This window comes from Nematolebias whitei, chromosome 12 (genome assembly GCF_014905685.2).
Source record: "Nematolebias whitei isolate Nwh7 chromosome 12, NemWhi1, whole genome shotgun sequence".
Taxonomy (NCBI): domain Eukaryota; kingdom Metazoa; phylum Chordata; class Actinopteri; order Cyprinodontiformes; family Rivulidae; genus Nematolebias; species Nematolebias whitei.
In genome coordinates, this window is record NC_056509.1 from 12,139,770 (window position 1) to 12,153,179 (window position 13,410).

A 13,410-nucleotide genomic window follows, 5' to 3' on the forward strand; every position below is an offset into this window, starting at 1 on the left:
TTCTTTTTCTTCCCCTTGTCCTGTTCGGCATTGTGACACAGAATTATTGTCTGAGTGTCAAAGTGATGCCCAACAGATTTACTTTCACAAGCAGAGCATTATGGCTGGCCTTAATGCTCCACTTGATATATAAATTAAATTTTATTAGAATATGCTTTGGGTTTGTTTCAGATGTAATGGACACGGGGACGGAAAACAAAGAAGATAAGAAAGCAGAAAAGTGAGAGAAGAGTTCAAATGTAAAGAAGGAGATAGGAATAGAGGAGAGAGAGACGGATAAAGAGAACACAAATCAACGTCATTGAAGTCTGCCTCTAGACCTGCGGAAAGAGAAAAAAAAAAACGACAAAACCAAGAAACCACAACACCAAACAACTTATATAATGATACTTATAACATCATTAGAAAGTATTTTATACAGTACATGTTAATACAATATATATTTGATGGCCACCACAACCCAACTGAGTGTGTATCTGATAAACACCTGAATCTAAACACCTGAGCATGCTTATCACTATAAGATTTCTCCATAAAAATGTTCAATAGTGGATGTGGGGACCCATAAACCCGTCCCCACAGGACACGAAGGTAACACAGGGAAGACTGGAACCACAGCCACACAGCAGCCCCCAAGCCCGAAACTCCGGTAGTCCCCCAACAGGGACACCCGTACCCCCCAGAGAGAGAAGCAAAGGGAAGCCCTGGGCGATCCCCAGCAACCACAATGCAGAAACCCCCAGGAGGCTGTAGCGACGAGTCAAAAGGCCCCGCCGGCAACCCGCCCCTCCAGAGTGGATCCGGCTATGGACACCAAGCCCCGAGTCCCAAGGTCATACCACCCCCCAACAGAGGCCCGACAGAGCCAGGGCACTCAGGCCCCCGCAGGCAGACACCAGGGTGGGCCCGCACACACCCCACCACACAGCCCCAGCTGCTGAGAGTCGCCAATGCACCGGCGGCAGGGGGGCCCACCACAGGAGGGGAGCATGACCCACCAATTGGGGGGCCAAAACTGGTCCAAGAGAGGGGGGACACCCAAAACCCAACCTGAGACAAACGGGCACAGAGAGACAGCCCAACAGAGCCTCTATTGGGCCGTCCATGCGCCCCACCTGCCCAACAGTGACCGCAAGCCGGCCCCAGGCCGTGGGCCGGAGCAGCAGGGAGCAGCAGCTGAGGAAGGCTGGCCGAGCGCACCAATGCATCCCTAAATCCCCACACCACAGGCCCGGAGAAGCCCCGGCATTCCACCCATGCACCCCCCCCCCCCCCCCCACACACACACACACACACAGCACCCCGCACCGTGAATGTCACATCAGGCTGACCAGCTAGCACTCCGTCGAAGTGAAGCCACGCCCCCGACCGCCGCCACGCACTACCAACGACCACACACACAGCCACATCCGACCTCCCGCCAGAACCCAGCAGCCACCCCAGCCAAAAGGCTGGCCATAGGAACCAGGAACCCCGATCAAAAGATCCAAACAATCCAGGGAGAACTGGAGCACCAGCCCCACCCACAATCGCCCCCAAAGGCCCAATACCAGGGAGCCCACCCCCCCCCCCCGCCCCCAAATGTCAGACAGAGAATGAGGGTTTAATGAAAACTGGAAGACCCAACTCCTCCTCCCCCCCCCACTCAAATAAGATGTTGATGCATGTTGTTATACAGTACGTTTAAAATGGGGGGGATGAGGCGGCAACTTGCACAGACCCACCCCCTCCCCAGAGAGCAGGCAGTGCCCGTTCGCCCCCCCAACCCTTGCCCAGAACCCTAAATGTCTACTTGCTACATTTGAGAGTGGGCACAGGTCCTGGAGGTGAGAATGATTACACATCCCAACCCCTATATGCCACCATGTGCCCACTCCAGACCCTATATATGCATGTGTCGTGAGAATGTTATATGCGAGTGTCTAGGTTGTTTGATAAAATTGGGGCCCAGGTCTCCACGAACCACAGAGATGGAGGATCCTCCCCGCAGCTCAGTAGTGCACCTGAACCCCAAGGCCCTTCTTGACTGGTGGTGTGATAGAGTGGGTGGAGGAAGACGTCGGGATGGGGAGGAACAACTGAGGTGGCAATGCCCTCCTAGGGGGCCAACTCCCCCACTGACCCCAATAGGTACCCCCATTCTCCGAGATCCACCAGGGGAGGGAGGTTCTAGTGCATCCATCTAGGAGCAGGAGGCAGCTGCACCACCAGGGACCCAGGCCACGGACCGGCACATAGCCCCAAGGACCGACCAAAACCCGGGCCAGTGACCCACCCGGGCCAGCGACCCAAGCCCCCCCCCCCCCCCCCCGAGATTGTCCATACCCCCAACCCGATCCCCAGCTCAACACCCAGCTCAACACCCAGCCCCCCAACCAAAGAAGCCACCAAACTCCAGCAGCGACAATTAGCCAGGAGTGCCTGAACAGCCGCAGACAGTGCACCACAACGACCGAGAGTGCACCCCCACCCCCACAAAAGGACCGACCAGTCCACCACAGCAACACCCACAATAAGAGCACCCCATGCAAGTGAGGGCACACGAACATGCCCAGACACCCCCCAGACCAGCAGTGCAGAGCCACCCGAGCAAAAGCCCCCCCACCCACAGCCCCCCACAGCCCAGACCCCCAGCCAAGCACCAGACCGCAGCCACAGCCAGGCAGGAAGACACGCAGGCTGAGTCTCCCCGTCCCCTCCCCCCATGGCAGAGGCCCCAACGCCCACCAGCACACCAAGGGCCCCCAGGCCAGGCCGGGTGCCAGCACATGCACTGGCCCAAGACCCCGACAACATACCCACCAAGACCCGAGACCCCCGGATCAAGCTGGGACCCCAGCCCAGGAGCGACACTCCCCCAGAACCCCGAACCCGCGCCCACCCCAAACCCACCCAGGAGAAGCCAGGCCACCAGGCCAGCAACCTGCACCTGCCGGCACAGACCGCCCAGAGGCCTGCATGCAGCCAGCAGAGGTCAACGCCCAGAACCACCAAAGCTATCTCCCCAGTTGAGCGCCATTGCCCCGGGCCCACGACCCCCCCCATGCCCCCAGCCCCGATACCCCCCACATCAACCTCGATGCCCCACGGGGCGGAATCAAAGGGGTTTACCCACCTCCACTACGGGTTGAAGCCAATCAAAGAAGCCCAGAGAGATTGTTCTGATGTGGAGGTCAGGCTATCTCAAGACTGATGTAATCTAACAAAAGGTCTTTATACTGTTTAATACTGAGTATTTTTATTTTTTCCAATTTATGAGTATAGTTTTTTTTGCTATACATAAAGCAGTAAAAATCATGTAAATTGACTTTGTCTCCAAGGTGACATCATCTAAGTGACCCAATAAGCACACTGACAGAGAGAGTGGAATATTACATCTCAGACACTTTGATAAGTCTTCACATATCCAGCACCAAAACCTCTGAACAGGTGGACAGAACCAAAATACGTGGATGTGATTGTCAGGAATATTGTCTGTACACTGTGAGCAAACATTAGATGATGCGAAACCCATCCTGAACATCCGTTGACCTGTGTAGTGTACTCTAAGAAGGATTTTGTATTGTATTAATTGTAAATTGGGGTTTTTAATCAACTTAAATGTTCTTAGACATATCTGAGACCAGAAGTTTTGGTCAACGTTGACTGACAAGTCTGTCTCCCATTTTACAATGGGAAGGGATATTGATTCATCTATTTTAATAAGTGTCCGGTAAACCTTAGATAGTAATTTGGGAGGGTTAAGATTTAGGAATTCTAATACACATGTTGGTATTTCAATTCTAGTGCTATTAAGGTTTAATTTATTTTTTGTTATAGATTTAATTTGTTGATATTCTAAAAATGTATTCTCATCAATCCCATATTGTGTTATTAATCTGTTAAATAGGATATAGTTTACGTCCTCATATATATGTTCAAAATATTTGATTCCTTTACACCTCCAACCTGGGAAGTTTATCATATTATTCTGTTGTAGGATGTCAGGGTTGTTCCAGATAGGTGTACGTCTGCATGGAATTAGTGAAGACTTTGTCATTTTAAGAAACTCCCACCAAGCTGTCAGAGGGTATATGGACATAAGTAACTGGATCAAATGGCCGGTCGGAACAAAAGTGTGTCATGTAAACGCTCCGTTCGGGTTATTTTTTGTGTATTCAGCGCGATCCGTTATAATTTGTGATCAGAACGAAATGGGTGGTTTACGCCGATCCGTAACCCGGTCGGTGCGCATGTAAATACTTGATCTGTTCATTTTTATCTGATGGTGAAAAACTGACCTGACTGTGCATGTGCGACGCGTACCTCTACGGGTTTCCTTTTCCGCCTGGCTAATGGGTAGATGCTAACATGGCGGGGAAGCAAAACTGGTCGGTGAGCGATACAACATTTCTAATCGAAACGTTAAAAGAACTCAAAATTATCGAACGCCTTGACGGTCGAAAGTGTAGGAACATGGAGTTATTTAAACAAGTACATGAAAAACTGGAAGAAGCCGGAATCCATCGAACAATTGAGCAAATAAAAAATCGCTGGAAGAGCTTGAAAGCTAAGTACTACCAAGCTAAGAACAAGAACGGGAGAAGTGGCTCCGGCCCCACCACTTTTTCATTTTACGTGTTGATGGACGAACTGATGAGAGATCGGCCACTGGCCAACACGACAGGCAGCGGTGTGGACCAAGGTTATGAGGAGGAATCTGAGGACTACAGCCCCGAAGCTAATCAGGAACAAAGCATCCTTTCCGGTAAGATACTCTTCAAGCCACATTAACCCTCTGTACTGTATTACTTGGTGTAATTGGGATACAACAAATATGTTAAAATGTAATTATAATAAGAAACAAGAGTAGCTTTAGGGCTAGCATAATTATACCTAGAGTCTATTCTATAGAGAGGAGCTGATATTGATGCTTTTAAAGCATTCCTGTCGTTTTATGTTTGAGCTAATGAATGGAAGGTCCGAGATCATTATATTATTGCAAAGTGTCTGTTCTACATCTAGCCAGGGTTCATCAAGGGGTGTGTAATTTATCCATCTTGAGATGTAATCTAGCCTGTTGGCTAGAAAGTAATAATAGAAATTGGGTAGCTCTAGTCCACCTTTATCTTTGGTCGTCTGTAGTGTTTTTAGTTTAATACGTGGGGGTTTATCTTTCCAGAGAAATTTAGAGATGGAGGAGTCCAGGGATCTAAACCAGTCAGATGATGGTTTATTTGGGATCATTGAGAATAGATAGTTTATTTTAGGCAAAACCATCATTTTTATTGAAGCTATTCTTCCCATGTGTCAAGGAAGCAGCTATGTGGAGTTCAGCCTGTTCCTAAAAGAGACATGTCTTGGCATGTCCCGCTTCAAGGCCTCGGAGTCCGAGATAATGAAAACCATGTGTAGAAGAACACATATACACTTACATTCTTGCACAACACATAAACACACATGTATTACACACACTTATACAACTGCACAAACACACACACACGGTCATGCTTGGACACACACACGGGCAGAGAGAGAACAGAGGAGCAAAAAGATATCTTTTCTTTCTAATAAAATTGTCAGTTTTCAGATGAATGATAAAGATGTGGTTATAATAATCAATAAACAAGTAGATAATCAAGTGATACTATAATCTTTGTGATTTTACAAAGTAAAACTATGTGATTTTAAAATGTAAACATTATGATTTTAGAATGTATTCTGTTTAAGTTTGTTCATGATGTTGAAAATTGAAGGAATGAACCCCGTGGTCTTGAATGTTCTAGAAGGGAGTTGCGAGTGGAAAAAGTTATAAAAGCAGAAGTATTTCGCAATAACAAGACCTTGAAAACAGCTCTGAGTGAATCAGAAAAATACAACTCAAGAATGACTAAGTGCAATTGAACAAGTATACCCAGATTTTAATATGCATGAGGAGTGACTGGCAAATCCTCATAGATGCCTGTAAATTCGGACCTAGGCTCAGCTCAGAAGAGGTTGAGCTTGCCCAATGGCATGATCGTTTTAGAGGTGTCAGTCAAATCCTCAGGCTATATAAACGGATGTCTCTGTGAAACCTCTGCTTTTGGGGACCACTACTCATGTGTGGATGTAACAAACAGGACCTGTTTGGACCACGGGACGATTGTGGATTAATAGGACAAGTTTGGACGGTCTCAGCTGAAGAAGAATAAGGGTGAAATCCATTGGAATACACTTCGTTTGGAGCTATTTATCTACCTTCAGCCCAGATTATTCCTGAATCATTTTCTTCAAAATCAGACCAGCTGAAAAAGACCAGAAACGGCCCACATCCATGAGGGGATGGGGAAATCTGCTTCTTGCTAAGATCAGTAAAATGGTAAGGAGACGTTTCTCAAACTTAGTCCTAAATAAAACCTTATTCCAAATTAAAACAGCAGTGCATGTATTGGCAAATAGAAAGATCAATTATATTATAAACCTGGTTGTTCAGAGTTGCAGAAAGGTCTTTGTTGCAGTGAGGAATAACGTGTTGGGTCAGGTAGAGAGAGTAGGTAAACTGTGTAGATACTTGTGTTCCTGAGTGAGTCAGGGCATGGCCGGCCGTACAAAAGACGTCCAAAGCAGAGCAGAGTGGAGTCCATGAGCCATCCTCAAGCCCTCCACAGGGACAGAAATCTACCTTGCCCAGGAAAGGTCAACAACTGGAAAGGGACTAAGGAGTGAATATTATTCATCATGTAACCTCTTTGTAATCAAATGTAATCATTACTGTACATACCACTGTTCCCCTGCAAAGATTATTGATTAAAGTAAAGCAAAACATAAAATTCTGGATTCTTATTTCATCACCCCTTTTGTTCTTGGAAGTGGAAAACTTGGTTCAGAGAAACAACAGAAGCACGGGAGGTTTTTAACGGTTTCCTAGCTATTGATTATAAAACAACATCCAAGAGTCTCGCGCCTAGACTCTAAACAAAGCCAGATCGGTTAACAATTGCAACGCTAAATCAGGAGATGAGCTACCGTTAACTTGCGCTTCCTCGTCTGCCAAAAGTCCCCACTCCTGTTGCTAGGTCGGGCAAGGCATGAGGTGAGACTTTGGGTGTGGTGCAAGGATCGTAGGTAGTTAACAGTCTGGGTGAATCATCTCAACACAGCCTTGAACTAGACTATCCTGGAAAATCAGCTGCAGGTAATACCTGAGTCTCAGGATTAGTTTTAGATCCCTTCGAGGAGATAGGCTGCAGTGACGGCGTGGCATGTGCCCTGTGTCTACCTCACTCAGGAAAGTGAAACACATGAGAGACTAGGGTAGAGATTTCCATCTAGCAAGATCATTCTCAATTTTCTTTAAAAGTGGGATGTGGCTTAGTTTAGTTAAATCTGCCAATCTAGGAGAGACTTTGATACCCAAGTACGTAATATTCCCTGACTGCAGTTGTGTAGTAAGTGAATTGTTGAAATAGCAATTAATTGGTTGAACTGTGGATTTTATCCAGTTTATAGAGTAATCTGAAAATCTTGAAAAATAGTTTATCAATCCAATAACCTGAGAGAGGGAGGTTTGTGAATGTTGGAGGAAGAGCAACACATCATCAGCATATAGACTGATATTGTGCTCTGTGTTCTTGCGTTTAATGCCTTTAATATCTGTAGTTTGCCTGATTGCTGTGGCTAGCGGTTTGATGAAAATAGCAAACAGTGAGGGGGAGACTGGATATCCCTGCCTCGTGCCCCTTTGCAGAAGAAAACTAGCAGATATTTTATTATTTGTCCTAATGCATGCTGATGGGGAAGCGTATAATATTTTTAACCAGTTTATGGAAAAATTTCCAAAACCAAATTTATGCAAGGCTGCAAATAAAAAATTCCAGTTAACTCTATCAAAAGCTTTTTCTGCATCTAGAGAGAATATTGCAGTTTCAATATTTTTACTGTAAGAATAATCAATTAAATTAAATAATCTGCGTGAATTTGTGGATGAATGCCTCCATTTTATGAAACCAGTTTGGTCAGGATATATTATGAGAGGAGTTATCTTTTCCAATCTTTTTGATAGGGCTTTACAAATTATTTTAAGATCAACATTGATAAGATATATGGGACAATAACTTGTAGGTAATACAGGGTCTTTGCCTGATTTTAACAGGAGACTAATGTTGGCTGAGTTTATATTTTCTGGAAGTCTGTTATTTTTTTCAGTTTCCTGTAGCATTCTGTGAAATAGTGGTGCCAGGATATTCCAGAATTATTTGTAGAACTCTGCTGGAAATCCATCTGGACCTGGAGCTTTTTTATTGGACATGCTTTTGAGGGCTTCCTGGAGTTCCACTGGTGTCAGTGGTGAGTCCAGCTCCATTGATTGATTATCTGATAATTTAAGGGGCGCACTTGAGTCATATGTTAAACCACAATATCGATGTGTCTAGACGTGGTCACTGATTATGCACAAACATTCAGGTTCACACTGGATGTTATTTCACTGAGATATAACTGTTGGAATAATGTAGGGGGTGCACTGGAGTAAAAAGTTAATCAACAATACCAGTGTGTCTAGAAGTGCTCACTAATGACGTACCCAAAATCTTGCATAGATCGGATGACATATAACTGAGATATAACAGATTAAATAACCTAGGGGGCACACTTGAGTCATATGTTAAACCACAATATCAATGTGTCTAGACATGCTCACTGATTATGCAAAAAAATCTGGTTCTGATCGGATGATGTATCACTGAGATCTAACAGTTGGAATAATGTAGGGGGCGCACTTGAGTCAAATGTTAAAGAACAATACTAATGTGTCTATAAGTCATCTCTGATGATGCACAATAATTCTGGTACATATTGGATGATATTTCACTGAGATATAACTGTTGGAGAAATCTAGGGGGTGCACTTGAGTCAAATGTTAAAGAACAATACCAATGTGTCTAGAAGTGCTCACTAATGATGCACCAAAAATCTGGTGCAGATTGGAGGATATATCACTGAGATATAACTTTTGGAATAATCTAGGGAGCACACTCGAGTTAAATGTTAAATAAGAACACAAATGTATATAGAAGTGCTCAATGATCACGCACAAAAATCTGGTACAGATCAGATATTATATCATTGAGATCTAACAGTTTGAATAATGTAGGGGCGCACTTGAGTCAAATGTTAAGCAACAATACCAATGTGTCTAGTAATGTTCACAGATGACGCACCAAAAATCTGGTGCAGATAGGATGATGTATCACTGAGATATAACTTTTGGAAGAATCTAGGGGGCGCCCTTGAGTCAAATGGTAAAGAACAATACCAATGTGTCTACAAGTGCTCACTGATGACGCACAATAAATCTGGTGCAGATGGGATGATGTATCACTGAGATATAACTTTAGGAATAATGTAGGTGGTGCTGTGGAGGCTATTGGCCACTTATCATAGATACCTGTTCAAGGGGTGGATAATGATCGATCATAGTGATTTGGGTACACCTCGGCTCAAATCTGTGCAATTTAGAGCCAAACATATTGCAACAGCGTCACTTTTTAATTCGCCACACCGCTAGGCCCACATCCTCCAGCAAAAACAGTTTGCCCTTTAAAGCAAGTCAAACCATCTTATCTGTATTCTAAGACAAAATCATCCTGATTAGGTCAAGGTTGTCAAAGAGGGCGCATTTCATGTAAAAACGAGACTTCCTGTTCTGAGGGGGCGGGGCTTTGATGACATCAGAATATGACCACAGAGGATCAACGGGCATCCAACAGGGATGACTAATGCTAAGTTTGGTGCAATTCCGTCTTTCAATGTTAAAGTTACAGCATTTGGAAATGAATGGCATGAAACATAACTTTGAGGCCTCGCCATGCCCCTTTAACATAAACGAAAACCCAAGCTTTTGATAACTTGTACTCTCCAATGTCTTAAGGGCATATCAACCAAGTTACCAACATGTCTTCGGTCACTGGATACACTATCATGCTGATCAGGTAACAGGGGTCAGATAGGCATTGTTCAACGTAAAACTTTGCACTTCCTGTTGTCAGGGGGCGTGGCTTAAGTGATGTCATGATTTGACCATTCAGTCTTGCAGGGGACCGGATGTGGATCAATCACTGAAGGTTTGATGTCTCAGACAGTTTTCGTTTAAGAGCTCTTAACGTTTCGTTTTCATGGCGAGATGTCCAACTTTGAGGTCTGGCACCGTCCCTTCAGCATGCTCCGAAACGAACCGTTTAGATAACTTTGCATCCCCCATGCCTTTTGACCAAAACGGCCAAGTTTCAAACCGATTGAGGCAAATCCCTAGGAGACGTTTGTTCAAATGCGGAGGCTGTAAACTGCCAAAAAGGTGTGTAAACTGGCCCGTCATTCCAAAATGGCTGCCTTCCTTCCCGGGGCAGCTGTGGCTGAGTGGTTAGAGCAGTCGCTCTCCAATGCAAGAGTTGGGGGGTTTGAATCCACCAGCAGTCACATGTCAAAGTGTCCTTGGACAAGACACTGAACCCCTCATTGCCTCAGATGTGTGTCCCATCAGTGAATGAATGTGTTCTAAAGCACTGATTAGTCTCTTTAGAATGATTTGTTCAATTAGCTTTGTATAGATCTAGTAGAGTGCTGTATGAATGGGTAAATGAGGACACAGACTGTGGTGTAAAGCGCTTTGAGTATCTCGGTAAGATAGAAAGGCGCTATATAAGTACAGTCCATTTACCATTTACCATTCCTGTTTATCGTACAACGTTGGTGCCAGAGGGTTTTCTATGCATCTTGAGGAATTGGACAAGTGTACCCAATTTCATGTTTCTACGACAAACTAAGGTTAATGTGGAGGGTATTTTGAAAATTCGTATGTGGCGCTCTTGAGCCGTTTCTTTTACAATTTTTTTTCAGCAGTCCTGATGCGTCCACCAAATTTAGTGACTTTTGGGATATGTTAAGGCCCCCAAAATGCCAAATCATTTGGCGGCAAAAATTGTAGCTCGGGCCTGAACATAGCGATTACAATAGGCCTTTGCAGCGTTTCGCTCCTCGGGCCTAATAATGATTTCTCTTCAGGACCATATAGTATATTCTTCATCATAATGTTTAAAAACTTTTTACATCAAGCATTTTAAACAGTTTGTGGCAAATACTCAAAATAGCAAGTATGTAATGTAAAAATGTCCACAATAATAATATATGATAAACTAATATACTTATAATAATATTTACTTATATACATTAAAATACTTTTGATTTTTTTAATTTATTTTAGTCATTATTTATCCATCCATTATCTTTTACCCACTTTTTCCATTTTGGGTCACGGGGGTCACCGGTGCCCATGTCCGGCAATCACTGTGCGAGGGGTGGGGTACACCCTGGACAGGTCGCAAGTCCATCATAGGGCACAGATCATATATATTCTATTTATTAATTATATTTTTATTTATTTTACTATTTATTTTATTTTGTATTTATTTTATTTAAAAATTAATATACTTATAATATGTGACAACTAATAAATATGTGACAAAGTCTTCGGCCACATGCTTTCACATCAACAGTGCGTATGAACAGTGGTTGGGGAGGGTTAAGTTTATTGAATAGATTTCTTCACTTAAACAAGTGGTACACCAATGCCCCACCCACACACACACACAGACACACACCGCAGAGTGACTTGAATACTTAGTTCCCATGTGACGTAACATCAGGGGCATTTCCAGTTGTTATGATATTTCTTAGTTAGACTGGTCCTATGGTTTTGATCTGCTCCGGGATGGGATTATAATGAAATTATGACCCGGTTCTGACTGAGTTAAACTGGGCCAGCAACTCTAAAGAGAGTTCTCCCAGGGATTTCAATATCAGTCAAGAAATAGTTTAATCTGCTTGCCACATCACGTAGGAAGGCTTTGGAGCACCGTCTCATGTTTTTCCTAACACGTCAGTACACATAAGACCACACTTAGTCACGCCCCCTCATACACTGATAGGCTGAGCTCCCCTTCTGCGAAAGGTGGAGTCTAGGACCCCATAAATGAGTGATGACACAGGACTTCGGGGCTCTTCCGGTTCTGTGTACTCAACATGGTCCGGAGAGTCCAGCGCTGTAAAACTGTAATCTTCTCCTGCCTTTTTTAATATAATTGATAAAACTTAATTGACGTTTCCTTGATTTATTGATTAGTATAGTTACCACTTCTGAGGGAGGTTCGATCCGGGGAGTAAAGACGTGGGCTGGAGGGGGGTTTCCGGATCCGGTGGCCCGCGGCCAGCTCTCGTCTTTAACACGGTACGTCCTCCATGTTGGGAGGCTGCCTCTAGCAGCAGGTACAGATACAGTGCAGTTTACCGGTAGTTGATTTTCTCGCGTTTTTTTTCCCCCTTTAAGTAAATTACACTGGTTGTTTCGTGCTGGGTTAGAGAACGTTACAGCCAGGTAGGCGTTTGGGCAAAGCGCAGTTTTCACTTAATCCCAAAAATAAGGAAATGTGAAGGAGCTCCATGGGAGGAGCTCACCGCAGAACATCGTTGAGTCTGGCTAAGGATCTGCCCTCGAAGACGTCGTGCTCCAATCACTTTTTGTCCAGTAAACAAAACATTCTATATAAATCATTTTGTGAAACAATGTCAGAACAATGTCAGAGTATAACTGTGTGTGTGTTGGTACTGTGTGTGTGTTGGAACTGTTTTTTTTTTTCATGAATTAGCGTCTCTACTACTGTGGTTAGCTTAGAATGCTATGCTACGTGCTAATCTCCACACAGTAACACTCACAGCAACAAAGTTCTTGTCCCGTGTTGAGCATGGACTGCTTGTTGTTAGGAAGCTGCATGTTATTTTATTTAAACCTTTATTTAGCTGATTAGATCTGATTGAGACAGTTTACACACTTTTTTTCAAGATAGACAGGGTCAAGAATGACATTACTGCAGCTCACAAAACATGACGCGTCATTATTAAATCCAAAAAAGTTCAATCTGGTCCTCTGGACATTCAAAAAAACAAAAGCAAAACAAAGCAAAAAAAAATTCTAGAAACGTTTCATCTCTCATCCAAGAGACTTCCTCAGTCTGAGGTGCTGTTTTCAGCTCAGTCTCTTAAATAGCACCTTCTTAGATTGGATCAACCAGTTTGCTGCTGACAACCAAAACCAGCTGATCACATGCTCAAGAAGGACCATCAGCCTAACAATGGGTCATTAGCACACTGATGGCTGTTTACTGTTCACAGAGGGCTGAGTGATACTAGCAATCACAGCATTGTAAAAGGGGGACAGTTGAACCCGGAGGCCTCCACCCCTGTTTAATGATGGACGATTTCTTTTCACAAAGATGGCCTCCTTTACTCCTCTCTCAAACCATCGTTCCTCTCTGTCCAGGATGTGAACATCTTCATCCTTGAAAGAGTGACCGCTGGCCTGGAGATGAGTGTAGACCGCAGAATCCTGGCCTGATGATG

The 13,410-nt window shown here is 44.3% G+C and overlaps 1 protein-coding gene across 1 annotated transcript in view; it reads right to left on the minus strand.

The window, feature by feature from the left end:
- LOC119418434 (adhesion G-protein coupled receptor F1) overlaps positions 1–13,410 on the minus strand; it is a 135,274-nt gene that overhangs the window by 47,983 nt on the left and 73,881 nt on the right. The window lies entirely within an intron of this gene.